The following is a 12061-nucleotide window of genomic DNA, read 5'->3' on the forward strand; positions in this document are numbered from 1 at the left end:
TTCTTAGTCTAAACTGTATACCATGGTTTGCAGACCTCAAAATGCCACATGAATGTCGTATGCATTGCATGCTTTTTCAGTATCTTCCCATACTTCTCAAGAATAATTTATGCTGATTAATTCCCTTAGTATTGTTCACCCCTGGAATATTTTACTTGACAAAATAATATTTTAAAATAGTCATTGTTCCAGCATGTGCAATGTAGTGTATTAAGGAAGTATTCACTTCAAAGGAATGTTTAGATGCAGTCTAAACGTTAGAAACTTGGTTGTTTGTTTTCAATCTGGCTGATCACCTTACTGCAATTCACAAAACGTAGCAATCTATTCCTAGTACTTAAGTTCGTAAAGTTTGGGATTTTTTTTTTTTAAAGTCTTACATCTTGCAAACTGCACTTCAAGTCACGAGGCCAATGCCACTAGTTTTCACTTGTTAGATCTGCCTGATTGCCTTTTTGCCAGTTTCTGGTTGGTGTAATACTCTTCTAGTTGATCCCTTTGTCTCGTCTCTCAACTCCTGAGTGAAAAGAAGTGACCCTAATAACATCTATCACCAGTTGTGACAGAGCTCCCCGCCCATTTTGTGCAGCACTTCTCGCTCACAGGCTCTTCTTTCATAATTAAGTTTGGCTGCAAGAGAACAGTGGCTGTACCCTATAGATATGGAGCCACTATTTTTGGTTTGATTTGTTGAGGGGGAGGTTTGTGAGTCAAAGCTCTCTATGTTTGGCCTTTTCAACTATGTTTATTCTAGAACAAGAAGACAGAAATTGTCCACAAAATGGCAAAGTTGAGCAGTTACTGAACTGCTGCTTGTATCATTCTTTAACTGAATGATTAGCTCACATTCAGAGAGCTGAAACCTCATCTTCCTGTATTAGAGGCACAAGAAAAGCTTTTGATTTGAAGTGCATGCTCTCCATATCTAACACTTTCTTTGTGATATTCATCTTGAGATCACAAGAGGAAGGTTAAATGGGAGAATTATTTCATAGTTGGCTTTATGCTTGCTTTGCTCATTCACCATGTGATGGGCCTTTTCCATACTAACAAAGTTCTGAGTTCTTCTACAACCCAAGGTGCAAATCCAGTTTTCACTGTTTTGACCTTCTTGTCAAAGCATACTATCTTTTCTGCCTTCTTTGCCTCTTTGAAGTATAGAAGTAGACTGCCAGAGACTGGGGGACATTAGAATGAAAAAGTCTGAAAATATCACTTAACGTTGTTTGGCAGTGTTAAAATTCATGTAAGCAGCTGTCAGTGTATGCAGACCAGGAGCTGAAGCTGTTTGTGTGCTGTGTAACGTAGCAGGGGAGCCTTTTGATTTACTGAGCAGCTTTGTCTAGATCCATAGCTGCTTCTTTGCATGCTTAATATTATCTTTACAGTTCTAAGAACAGATAAGCTGTTCTGACCCTCAACAGGATCATCAGATAGATCTTCTTAACAGCTATTATACTGATTATTTTTTTAATAGAAAATGCACTCACAATTCACCATTAACATTGGATTATTTTCAAGATACAGACATACTCAGTAGAGCCTTCAGAGCAAATAGGAATATCTTGCCATTTATTATTTTTATATCATCAAATATAACCTGGCAAAGAGTTTATTTACTCTGATCATCTTCTCAGCATCAGTTATTATTGCTCCATAGTAATTGGCTGTCATTGGCTGTCTACACTCAATCTGAGTATTAATGCTTTGTGGGTATCAATTCTTACATTGTTGCTGGATTGCTTTCAAGCTTGGTAAGTTTCTGGATAGCAGCAGTAAGCTGCTGGAGAGAAGCCAGGAAGAAAGGTACCTGGGGGTACTGGTAGACAGTAGGCTGAACATGAGCTAGCAGTGTGCCCAGGTGGCCAAGAAAGCCAATGGCATCCTGGCCTGTATCAGGAACAGTGTGGCCAGTAGGACAAGGGAGGTAATTCTTCCCCTGTACTCAACACTGGTCAGGCCACACGTTGAGTGCTGTGTCCAGTTCTGGGCTCCTCAATTCAAGAGAGATGTTGAGATGCTGGAACGTGTCCAGAGAAGGGTGACGAAGCTGTTGAAGGGCCTGGAACACAAACCCTATGAGGAGAGGCTGAGGGAGCTGGGGTTGTTTAGCCTGGAGAAGGAGGCTCAGGGGTGACCTCATTGCTGTCTGCAACTACCTGAAGGGAGATTGTAGCCAGGTGGGAGTTAGTCTCTTCTCCCAAGCAACCAGCAACAGAATGAGGGGACACAGTCTCGAGTTGTGCCAGGGGAGATATAGGCTGGATACTAGGAGGAAGTTCTTGCCAGAGAGAGTGATTTGCCATTGGAATGGGCTGCCCAGGGAGGTGGTGGAGTTGCCAACCCTGGAGGTGTTCAAGAAAAGCCTGGTTGAGGCACTTAGTGCCATGGTCTAGTTGATTGGATAGGGCTGGGGGATAGGTTGGACTGGGTGATCTTGGAGGTCTTCTCCAACCTGGTTGATTCTATGATTCTAAGTGCCCAGCAATGATAGCTGGATAATTTGTGGGTTTATGAAAACATCTATATAGTTAGTACTTGAGTTAAGCATGACTAACTTATTTTCAAGCAGCCATTTAGTGACCTACATGAGGAATCAATTCTTTTATAAACTGTAGGTCTATTTCTGTTACGAGAAGCATCTGCTCTGTGACCATGAGCTAATATTTTCCATTTGTTCAATAGCCCTACTTTTACATGGGAGTCTGAATAAATACTCAGATTCCAACCACCATTACTGCTGTGGTGCTGCTAATGTGTTTCATCCCATGCATGTTATAACTGAAACCAGTACAGTATCTTCACTTTAATGCATTCTTGGCTTTTAACTGGCTTAGGCAACTTTAACAACCTCTTCCACAGAAGTTCAGCATTTGTTTAGGCCTTCTTCCTGAATTAGACAGTAACAGTCAATTGAGATTATCTTTCAACAGAGTTCTTCAGGACAGGTGACCGTTCTTTACCGTTTGCCTCCCACTGGCTTTCCTTTTCTTTCTGTGATGCTCTGTGGCAAGATGAATTCATGTTCCCTGAAGCTATTTAGAATAATATCTAAGCTTTTTTAGGACTCATAAAGGTTAATGCATTTGACAAGTATCGTAAGTGTAGGCCAGACAAGATGGCATTGTTGCAGGAAAATTAATTTTGCATGGATACCATGATCTGCATTAAAATTATGTTTAGTATGTGGTTTTTTTATCTTATAGAATTGGATTGCTGCATCATTGTTACAATTTCTCTTGGCTAAAACTTTTGGGGAGGCTTTGAAAGTATGAAGGAGGTGGAGGCAACTTGACTGGAAAGCAGATATTGGGTGATGTTAGCCCAATGTTACCTTGATAAGGGCCCTACTTTGTAGGAGTTTTTGATGTCTGAACCATGTGAATGCATGTGTCAAAGACACAAAAGTGTTCAAGTGTGCTTAAAGTGTTCTAGAGCTGGGACTAGCAAATCAGTGGTGTTTCCATTCTAGTTTGGAGGTTTAAAGTTCAGAATTGAAATCTGTTTTCTGTTTCTAAAAGGAGACCATATCTTATTTTTTGCTGCAGGTCTGCCTTTGTTTGATATGTATAATAGGATTAGCAAACAACTTCAGAAGAATTGTAATTAAATGTTCATTGTTGGACATTGAGAAAAACTCGTGGTGAGGGCCTTTAGTAAGACTATAGGCTTTATCATCCAAACTGACACAATGTAGATGTTAGTCGGCTTGCCAGCTTCTCTGGACTCTGACAGCAGCTTTAAGCACAGTACTTGAGTTTCTTAGAAGGCACATTAGCAACTCATATCCTGCACTTTTATTTCAGTTTGAAATACGAGGATTTCCTCTGTGATGTCAAAAGCATTACCCATGATTATCTGAAGATGAGCTGACTATTGGAGTACTTCATTTACCAGATGATTTCACCATGACGTACTGTTCTGATACAGCATGCCTCTCAGGTAAGTTATTTTATCACTCATCAGACTATCTTGAAAGAACAAATCCCTTGTTGTAGCCAATGAAGTGAGAACGTTTTCAGTTGGTATGAATTGTGTGAATTCTTCTTCTTCTTTTTTTTTTTTTTTTTTTTTTTCCAATGAGCCAAAATTTCAGGTATATTTGATATTCTCAGGACTTAACAGCAGTATTATTTGGGTGACTTTACCTGGTAATTGGTCTGGTTGGGATGACATCTCCTGTTGATTTTTCAACCTAGTGATAATGGACAAAGTGTTATTACCATCCTTATGTGTGGCCTGTTTGTGGTGTAAAGCTATGGCAGCAATGCATGGTTTGTTCAGATCATAAATCTGATCTCCTGAAAACTGAAGCCCTACTGATCTAAAATCTGTTGTCAGGAGGTATTGAACTATGGAACATACACATTTCTTTACTAAAGCACCTCTCAGTTCTATTGCATGCTCACTAGACTCCAGGTTTAATCTGTATAAACTGTGACTCCTGGTACTCTAGAAAAGGAGCAATCTTTGCGTATGCATTTGTATGCATAGATGTGTGGAAGGGAACTCTCCAAACTGCCAAATCACAATTTGCTGACCGCTATATTCAACCTATGCTGAAGTTTTCATGCTAGCAAAGTCACAAATAAGCCTCCAATACCCTTTGCAGCTCTATGTGTCTGTGACCATCTGGGGACTTGGCCAGTTCTATATATGGACACTTTTTTCATAATACTAGGTTTAATGACTTCATTGAATATTTCAGTTTTTCCCATTTACTCTTTTTTAACTGACTGAATTGATTGCTTTTGCTGATTGCACAAAAATATCTCAAAATGCTTCAGACTTCCTCTTTTACAAAATACAGACCAGACTCTGAATTGTGTTGCCTCAGCTCACAGCAATCAGTTGACAACTTTTTCAGCTCCTGTTCAGTAGGCTATGGAGAGGGGAAGGTTCAGGTTCAAGTTCTATTGGCAAATCACAGTCTCTTGGAATTACTGTTTCTTCTTTTTTTCTCCCCTAACCTTGATCTGCAAGTCCACATGCATTTGAGTGTGTATAAACTGGTTCATTGCCTGTTTATCCTGGAAGGCATTGCAAGTAACTGAATATGCCAAAAACACAAGTTTCCGTAAGTCCTTGCCAGTTCAAGTGGGGTCTCTTCCTTCCCTGCTGACTTGTACCTTTTATCAGTGCTGTGGCCAGCTATGTCTTGTGCTGGTTGATTCAAACATATCAAGGGTTGGTCCTGGATTGGAATGATCCTGTTTTTCTAGAGATGGAAAGTTCTGCAACATCATTGGTGCTTGGCCCAGACAAGCTGCTAAAAAAACTCCTGCCCTTTCTGACCATCTTGTGAGCCATTCATCTGGGCTTGACATTGAGCTGAAAAAATGCCAGAGCTTGCACTTTGGCTTTGCAGAAATAGTAACTTGAAATTTCTGTGCTTATACTTCAGATCTCATTGCTAACAGCACTAATCCCTTTTTGACCTAAGAGGCTTGCCAATTTTATCTTGTTTCTGTTGGGAGAAGAAGTTGACTATGGATTGGAGTATTTTGCTGGGACAAATGTCTCTACTTACAAAGAATACGCACTGGGACACAGTTGGGATTAACAAGACTCGAAGATCCAGGCTTTAGTCCAGCTAGCCTCCTACTCTAAAAAACTCTTCTTAATTATTCTCAGATCTGTTTCCTTTGAATTTCTTCTTTCTGCTTTCATTTGTTCTTTCACATGCTTAAAGATGCAGCACAAAAATACAGTACAAACTCCTCAGTTACTGTACTTTTATCTGAACCCAAATTCAGTTTCTGCCTGCAGGGACCAACTCATTTCCAGGTTTTTCCAGGGTTTCTTTTCTTTCAGCTGTCACTTAACCAAAGGAAAACCAATGGAAATTATCTCACATTCAGTAGAATGATTCATTTATCTGGTGCCAACTAGAGTATTTTGAAATGAGATTTTTCCATTGGTGTTCACTAGAGCAAGCAGCCAGCAAACGTAGTCACATTTCTGTAGGTATGTACTAGAAGTTGGTGCATGTCTGCAGAAATCTACTCATTTAGGAATTAACTGTGATTTTGCTCTTATTATAATTAAAGTTATAGATTAATTTATAGAAGTTGAAGTGGAATGTAAGCATTGTTTCAGTTTAGTAGAATTATGCATCACTTTTGTCACCTCAGAAATGCACATCTATGAAACTGAGTTGGGAGCAACAAACTCTGCTGTGTGTTTGTCTGTCTTTAAGTGCTTGGAAAAGAAGGTCGAAAAGAATGTTCTTAACAGAGGATGTTATGTCAGATTATGTTGTTTGTTTTTTTTACATTAGCTGAACTACAAGTATAAAGTGAAGATAGGCACTGGCTTTTCAGATGTAGCAAATAAAGCTCTAAAAAGGGATGGAAAAGAAAGCTGTGTCACTGTTTAGCCTACACCTTCTGGTCATCTTTACCAAACTTATCAGAATACTTAGTCTGCACTCTATCAGTCATCTTTAACAAACTAATCAAAATACTTAGTCTGCATTCTAACAGTAATTTAAAATAGTTTGTAATCATTTCATTCCAGAGAAAATAGCAGATTGCAAGAAGTAGTGGTATCAAGAGCACGTGGTAGTTTATGAAGAGATTTTTTTTTAAGGTTCTGCTGAGAAGGAAAGAATCTGTGGATACACAATCAGGAAAGTTTCTAGAGCAAAATACAACTCAAATATTTTAGTGCTTGTGATCATATTTCATTTGAGCAGTGCTTGTCTTTCCCTCAGTGCAGAGCACTTGCTTATTTCCATGGTCTAGAGCTGAAGCTGGTAGCCCCCTTGTAACTGACCAGGCATAGATTGTCTCACATTCAAATACTGAATTTTTATTTCATCAGTTAGAAATGGGTCCTTTGTAAATGTTTTTCCTAGTGACATGATAGGAATGCCAGAGCCCTGCTCATGGCAATTTGGAGGTGTTTAGGCCCTTAGTAATTATTAATTTAGAAAGTGAATACTCTAAAAAGGAAAATGATCAGTGAGTAAAAGAGACAATGAGCAGTTTGACTGAGAGATGATAAAGAAATGTATTTTTGATTCTCAAATGATATCAATAGAAGTGGAAAAGAGAAAGAATTCTTAGACAAAACTATATATTTCTCAGGTTTTCACTGACATTATTTTCTAAATTCTTAATTTCTCTATACTATGAGTTTTGTTTTTTTTTTTCATTAAAATGTGTGTGGGGTTGATTTAAAAAAAAAAGAGTATTTTTTCTTCCACTAAAAATATTGAATAGCAAATTTCAGCTAGCTGTATTTAGTATTTTACATATGTAGCTGTGACTTAGGGTGGTCACATGTCCGGAATACATGACATTTGTAATGCAACCCTTGAGATTTCAAAGATGTTAAATTACTCATAAAAAAGGGAAAATCAAATCTTTGCTCTCTTGGGTATTTTGATGCTACTGAAAAATCAAATTGAGAAGCGGCACACACATTACTTGGGGCAGAGGGAATCTTTCAAACAATATAAGGTTTTGAATAGGTTCACCATGACTTTTCAAAGATGTGCTATCTGAAAAGTGCTATAAGCAAAGAAAGAGTTTTTGATGGTATTTGGTTATTTATTTTTCCAATGAACTCTTAAGTACCGTTTGTCACTCAGCACTACTTCCTCTGGACTCGTATATTCTTGGTAAAAGAAAAGTCAATAGTTTGGATAGTGATATTCTTCTGGCAATCACTGTGTACTAGAAATGTGTCAAATTAGTTGGAGGAAGCCCTTTTTTTTTTTAATTTAAAGTTTGCGAGGCACCTATTAAATACTTGGCCTGCTCAGTAAGACCAAAGCACACAACTTGAACCAACTGCTGCTTGGGAAGGCCTTTGAATGAGAATATTCAAATTTCAAATCATAATGGAGCTCATTTTCTTTCATCTTGTCAACAAAGTGATTTGAATCTACATGAATAAATAAAAAAACACAAGGCAAATATGTTCAGGAACACAATCCATCGAACATTCACCTGACATCCAAACATTAGAAGTGCTTGTCCCTGCCGCTCCTCCTGAGAGACAATTCAGACTTTGTCGCTGTTTCAGTCCTTTTTGAAAGCAGTCATAAGTACATACATTTGGGTGACAATCACAAATATGTGAAATGTCTTGCATACTTTGAAGTCAGTAGAGTTCTGTCCCTGGGAAAAAAAAAAGTAACACATAAAGATTTTATAGAAATCTAGGAGCAAGGGAAGGAATTTGTGCTGAGAGCAAAATCTCCAACTCAGTAAATGTCTGACCATTCAAAACTAGAAGAATCACTGTAAGTGCTTCATACACCCTAATACATCCATTCTTATGTTAGATGATCTCTGTAGCCTTTTGTACCCACTGTGGCAAACTGCCAGAAAAATGCGTACTTTAGCTGCTCCTCATTAAGAAAAGCATCTGAAGAAAATTTCTGGGAACTAGACTTTCAGCTGTATTTCTTCTACATTTTCATGTTCTTTAAAAAGAATTTTTATTTCTGCCAAAGAATCTTCAGTACAAATATCTCCAGGCTTAAAAGGAAGAATGGAAATCATTGTTTACTGATAATTTGTAAAATTTTTGTGTGAATTTTAGAGCATGTTTTATGTACAGAGAATGTGCTCATCTGCCAGCAGAATAAGAGCTTGTGTCTGAACTGCCAACAGCAATAGACTGCGCATGTGTCAGGAAGGGTTTGTCAACTGCTCCCTTCTTTTAATTTGCACGGTTAGTGCTGTGAGGTTTATGCAAGGCAGCTCTCAGGGGAGGGGACTGAAAGTTCTTTGAAGTCCTTTGTGGTGGCTGTCTAATCTGGAGAAGAGGATTACTTTCTTTCTGCCAGAAGCACATGACAGTTTGGTAATTAATGAGCATCATAAAGTTCTCTTTTTCTATTAGATACCCATTAGTAAACCTGGGATGGTTGTCATTTTGGACAAAACCATGCATATCCTGATTTTATCCCAACATCAAAGGGGATCTCCTACTGTCTGATGCTGAATGCTCTAATTGGGTTTGCGTTCGGTAGAGTTGGTGCAGAATGCATCTGAAACAAGTCTTGGCATAAACTGTAGGTCCTGTGATTGGACACACAGCCTGAGCCTTCCCAGAGCTAACAGCTTAAATGAGTGGTGGGTTTCTCTATTATTTTAAACATACTGCTCTCTTCCTCTCCTGTCTGTCTGTTTATGCTGTTTGTTTTCCTTTGAGAATACAGGAATTAACATACATATCATGCTGAAAATAGGAAAGCACTTGTGTTGGGCTATTTCCCTTTCCCCTTTTGATACAGTATTACAAAAAGTCTTTCTTTAGGATTTAAGAGTATTTCAGGTATTAAAGCTCTCTTGGGTTGTCTTTTTCACATCATTCTGAAAGTACAAAATGGTTTCCTGCTCTTTATATGTGGCTCTTTTATACTGAAACAGTTGAAAAGTCTTAGTCTGTGGACTTTTTCTTTTTGAGAAAATGTCACTCTTTCTTCCAAAGGGTCCAGCTTCTGAATGCGGTGTAGTTTCTTCAACTGCATTTAATCTCCTTTAGAAATAAGAAGAATGGCTAAGCAGCCTGTTTTATATATTCTGAATTTAAGATTTTTTTGAAGGTCAGATGCTCATCCTATACTTGAAATCTATGCCAAATGCAGACAGGAAGGAGCTCAAGGATATGCAGGCACTTTTTCTGCAAGTGAGGTTGGACCAGAAAGCTCCACTGTAATGAAATGTGATGGCTTCAAGACCATACAGTCATAAAGCCAAAAGAGAAATGCACATACCTAAGATTCCTTTTGTTGTGTTTTCTCCTTTACTTTTTTCTCTTTTTAATAGGGATATTTCTGTCCCCATCAAATTAAAAATAATACAGATTTCTTGCTTAGGATTTCTCTGGATGCTCTACATTGTGCCTGTTAACTCAGTAGTAGCAAAAAAAGAATTAGTAACTTTTGCATCTGGTGTGAGGAGAACATCCTGGTGTTGTAACAAAGCAACTGTATACATCTTTGGTATAAAAATACATGAAATAAAGCCAAATAGCTATAGCTAGCTGAAATGTTTAGCACAATCAGAGATACTCTCATGTATGGGTGAAAAGGAAATTGGAAAAAAAAAATATTCTCCTGCCTGTATAGTAAAACTGAAATAGAGAGACTGAAATACTTCTGCAATATAGATGTTTCTTCCTTACTAAAATGACTGGGAAAATAAAGGATCAGTTAAACAGAATTAGAAAGCTTTTGTTTTATTTTGTTTTTAAAGATGGTATCTTAAATATTCAAAATATGATAAAATGATAAATATAATTCTTATATTTGTTATACCTAGTGTCTGGGCTTCCAGTCCTGATGCTCTGAGTCATTTTTGCCCTTAGGAAATGAAAGGGATGAGTAATATAATTGAAGATACAAAACCACTGATAAATATAATCCCTATATTCTTTCACATTTCAAACTAGAACTGGTTTAGAAAATTTACTGTGGAAGAACTTCTCATTTGCAATCCATATAAATGCTTCACTTTTGAAAATTTTCTGTTTAAAAGATATTGGAACAGGATTCTTTGTATTTTTTTAATAGAACATCCTGACCTAACAAAGTGACATTTCAGCCCATTGTTTAAAATTAAGGCGTCAAACTGTGTTTTTTAATAAAGACTAAAAATCAGAGCAACCAGTTTCAACCCAAAAAGAACATAACAACAACAACAAAACTCCTAAATTTTGAACAGTTTTTCCTCTTTCAGAATGATATAAAAATATTTGTGCAATTTCCCACAAAGCTGAAAATCTACTTTCTGCACAGCTCTGAGGCCAGCTATAAGCTTGACAAAGGCTTGGATACTTCTAGCAATTTAAATTTAAACTCTATTTGCCTGTAACATTTAATTAAAATAAATGCAGGAAATTGCATCTGGATTCCTTTAATTGCTGAAGAGAAAGTTAGGATGGATGGGTTATTTTGTGGTCATTGCAAAATCAGTCTCTCTTGCCAGTTTGTACACAAAAGATCATCCCATGTTTGTTTCTGAGGTTGGTACATTACATTTGTAATTGAATGTAGACACAAAACCCAGGTGTGTTCCACAGTGTAGCCTCTAGCAACCTGTATCATTGCATTGATAGGGCTGGGAAAGCCAAAGCCCACCTGGAGTTGAGTCTGGCAAGGGATGTGAGGGGTGTCAAGAAGGGCTTCCTGTAAGTGTATTGGCAGGGAAATGCTGCTGAATGAGGCAGTGTTCTGTGTCCTCTGGTAAGACTAGACTTCAACAATCCCAGATTCCTAGGTCCAGTGAGAAAGTCTGAAGCAATGAAGACTCACCTCAGTGGAAGAGTGTCAGGTTAGGTAACATTTAGAAGAACAGGATGTACACAAGTCATTGGGAGCTGATGAGATAGACTCACAAGGGAGCTGGCTGGTATCACTGTGAGACCACTTTCAATTACCTCTGAAAGGTCATGACTACTGGGGGAAGTTCTTGAAGCCTGAAATAAGGCAAATGTGACTCATATCTACAAGGCAGGCAAAGAGGAGGATCTGAGAAATCACAGGCCAGCCATCTTAACCTCAATCCCAGGAAAGCAAACAATTCTGGAAACCATTTCCAAGCATGCCAAGGACAGAAGTGACTGGGAGTGGTCTGCACTGATTTATGACGGGGAAATAATCTCTGACAAATGTGGTAGGCTTCTATGCTGAAAGGTGCTGTTGTGGCAGATACTGTTTATCTTGACTCTGAGAGTTTTGACACTGCCATACATTACATCCTTACTGGCAAACCATAGAAGTACAGTCTAGATGAGAGGACATGGAGGTGGACTGAAAACTGTCTGAGCTGCTAGGTTCAGAGTCTTGTGATCAGCTTCTGGAGCCCAGTTGCCAGTGAACCAATATAGGAGACAAATACTGTTTTAACATTTCCATTATTGAGTAGGCCTTATTACCTTTTAGGCTGTTAATCCTGTTTGACTTAAGACTGATATATTTAAACTCCTTAACTATTTGCCAGGGTGCCACAACTCTGAGTTTACATTTCAACTCTGTGAAAGATTAGTTATTAAAATATAAGTCTTTATAGTAAGAAGAACATAAAATTTAAAAACAAAA

General features: G+C 38.0%; 1 protein-coding gene across 1 annotated transcript in view; it reads left to right on the forward strand.

Moving 5' to 3' along the window:
* The first annotated feature begins 3843 nt into the window (after positions 1-3843).
* The window catches only part of NKD1 (NKD inhibitor of WNT signaling pathway 1), a 130227-nt gene continuing 122009 nt past the window's right edge, over positions 3844-12061 (forward strand). The window contains exon 1 of the mRNA XM_064160358.1: positions 3844-3942. The gene's annotated coding sequence lies outside the window, so the exon portion shown is untranslated. The remainder of the gene's footprint in view (positions 3943-12061) is intronic.

Source organism: Pogoniulus pusillus, chromosome 20 (genome assembly GCF_015220805.1).
Source record: "Pogoniulus pusillus isolate bPogPus1 chromosome 20, bPogPus1.pri, whole genome shotgun sequence".
Taxonomy (NCBI): Eukaryota; Metazoa; Chordata; class Aves; order Piciformes; family Lybiidae; genus Pogoniulus; species Pogoniulus pusillus.